Raw genomic sequence first — 3,375 nt, 5'->3', positions numbered from 1 at the left:
AAATACTCTGAGAAGAAGTACCACTGTATTCCCATACGGCACATGACGCACGGGGACTGAGGTTCTCTGAGAGCAGCCGAAGCCCCTGGCAGCTGGGAAGGGCAGGCAGCCCTGCATCTGTTCTGACTCTGAATAGAAGAAGCAATTCTCAGTCCCTGTTACCTGACACCTCTTGCCATCTCTCCATTTGCTTTGTATTTTAAATAGAACTGGTTAATGAACATACTTTCCATGCTCAATGCAATTGACAGTTTAACTCCTTGGGGCCAGGGTCAAATCGCCAGAGAAAGGTCAAGCTGCTAAACACTGGTCCTTGGGATGCAGCACTAGACACAACAACTGACATGTAGAGCAGGAATCCTACAGAACTGAGGTAGAAGTGTCAGGAGGATTGAGGAGATGTGGTCACCACAGAATCATTAAGGTTGGAAAAGACCTCTGAGATCATCGAGTCCAGCCTATGACCTAATAACATCATGTCAACTAGACCCTGGCACTGAGTGCCACATCCAGTCAGGATATGTGGTCACCACAAAATCATTAAGGTTGGAAAAGACCTCTGAGATCATCGAGTCCAGCCTATGACCTAATAACATCATGTCAACTAGACCCTGGCACTGAGTGCCACATCCAGTCTCTCCTTAGACACCTCCACAGATGGTGATTCCACCAGCTCCCTGGGTAGTCCATTCCAGTGTCTAATATCCCTTTCTGTGAAGAAATTCTTCCTAATGTCTAAGTTAAACTTCCCATGGCACAGCCTGAGACTATGCCCTCTCGTCCTAACAAATAACATCATGTCAACTAGACCCTGGCACTGAGTGCCACATCCAGTCTCTCCTTAGACACCTCCACAGATGGTGATTCCACCAGCTCCCTGGGTAGTCCATTCCAGTGTCTAATATCCCTTTCTGTGAAGAAATTCTTCCTAATGTCTAAGTTAAACTTCCCATGGCACAGCCTGAGACTATGCCCTCTCGTCCTAACATACCTGACCTGGGAGAAGAGGCTGACCCCACCTGGTTACAACCTCCTTTCAGAGCTAGTTGTAGACAGTGATAAGGTCACCCCTGAGTGTCCTCTTCTCCAGGCTAAACACCCCCAGCTCCCTCAGCTGCTCATCATATGACTTACTCTTCAGGCCCTTCACCAACTTCATCATCCTTCTCTGGACATGTTCCAGCACCTCAATGTCCCATTCAGGACAACAAAGCACAGCGTTCAGGTGTTCATGATGTGTCAAGAGTTGTTTCCTAGTCTTATAGCATCTGAGTGTTTTACACAGGTAGAACACACCATGCTCCACCCACTGCCCCAAGCTCATCTGGGCAAGGGTTATTCAGACATGTCTCCTCACAGCCCTCTCTGTACAGCTTACTTTTCTCACTCCCAGGAGCTGCCAGACACTGGCCATTTCTCCCACCTACAGACTAAGAAACCAAAGAAGCACAACAGCAGCCACATAATTCTTCCCTCCAGCAAGAAGGACTGGATTAATTGACCCTAACACTGCAGGAGCCAGTGCATATATGCACTGCCACCTCACTGCATCAGCCCAAGGCCCAAGGATTTGCCATCTATTTGGAGACATCTCCAAACACAGAAGAGAAGGCTCCAGAGACCTTAAAACAACCTTCCAGTACCCAAAGGGGTTTTACAAGAACCTGGACAGGGAGTTTTTACAAGGGCTTGTAGTGACAGGACAGGGGCAAATGGCTCCAAAGAGAGTAGGTTTACATTGAATATTAGGAATAAATTCTTTCCTGTGAGGGTAGTGAGGCACTGGAACATATTTCTCAGAGATTTTGTGGATGCCCTAACCCTGGAAGCTTTCAAGGCCACATTAGATAGGACTTTGAGCAATGCAGTCTAGTGGAAGGTGTCCCCTCCCATGGCAAGAAGGTTGGAATTGGATAATCCAATTCATGGCAAGAAGGTTGGAATTGGATAATCCTTAAGGTCCAATCCAACCCACCATGTTCCATGATTCTGTGATTCCAATATTTTTAGGGAACAGCAATATATGTGATTATATCCTATTACTGAGGTGCCTGACATGACTGTATAACAACGCCTGAGTCCTTCACACAAACCTGCTAGCCCTGACTCTCATGCTGGAATGGCAAAGCCAAGAGGAAAAGGGAAAGACATCCTCTTTCTGGCAGGCAAACTTGACTGTTCATATCCTTAAGCCCCCTCAGCCTTCATATCCATTTTCTCTACATTAGTACTGAGATACTAAAAACCCACAGTACATACAACACATATACAATACTCCTGTCTCAACCAACTCCACAAATGTAACCCTCCCAGTGAAGTAAACTTGCTTCCACACCAAAATATCTGTCTTTCTCACACAGACCCCTTATTAGGGTACTGCATACCATTATTACAAGAACAGTTGTTCCACTTCAGCAGGTTTTTAACCAAGTCTCAGGCTTTAAACACAACACATTCAAACACTTCTTCCGAGTACTTTTATTGCCCATTCAGACCTCCTGCAGATTTAAATCTACTCCCTTCTTATGCTGGGGAGGCTGACTTTTACAGGGATACAAAGAAGTGCTCTAATGTTTAACAGAGAAAAGATGCTTTAGCAGGTCAAAAGAGGTGATTCTTCTCCTCTGCTCTCATGAGACCCTACCTGGAATACAGCATGCAGTTCTGGTGTCCTCAACATAAGAAGGACATGGAACTGTTGGAGCAAGTCCAGAGGAGGCCACAAAGTTGATAAGAGGACTGGAGTACCTCCCCTATGAGGACAGACTGAGGGAGTCGGGGCTGTTCAGCCTGGAGAAGAGAAGACTGCATGGAGACCTCAGAGCAACTTGTCAATATCTGAAGGGCCTACAAGGAGCCAGAGAGGGACTCTGTGTTAGGAACTGCAATGATAGGACAAGGGGTAATGAGTTCAAACTGAAGGAGGGAAAGTCTAGGTTGGATGTGAGAAAAAGGTTCTTTCCTGTGAGGGTGGTGAGACACTGGCACAGGTTGCCCAGGGATGTGGTGGCTGCCCTGACCCTGGTGGTGTTCAAGACCAGGCTGTATGAAGCCTTGAGCAACCCGATCTAGTGAGGAGGGGTCCCTGCCCAGGGCAGGGGTTGGGACTAGATGATCTGTAAGGTCCATTGCAACCCTTAAATTCTATGATGATGATTCTATGATGACGCTTCCTTAGTAACTTGTTATTTCTCACTTATTTTATAACAAAAATGCAATACTTTCATTTATCCACTTATACTTCAAAATGAAGTCTGAAATATTGCTGAAAACATAAAATTTCACCTCACATCTACCTTCTAGATTAATTGGCACAGTATATGTCAGACCATGGTTTATTAGAGCATCAAACTGAAGTTTCCATTACAAAAATCT

This window comes from Acanthisitta chloris, unplaced genomic scaffold, assembly GCF_000695815.1.
Source record: "Acanthisitta chloris isolate BGI_N310 unplaced genomic scaffold, ASM69581v1 scaffold9716, whole genome shotgun sequence".
Lineage (NCBI taxonomy): Eukaryota > Metazoa > Chordata > Aves > Passeriformes > Acanthisittidae > Acanthisitta > Acanthisitta chloris.
This window is presented reverse-complemented; position numbering follows the sequence as displayed.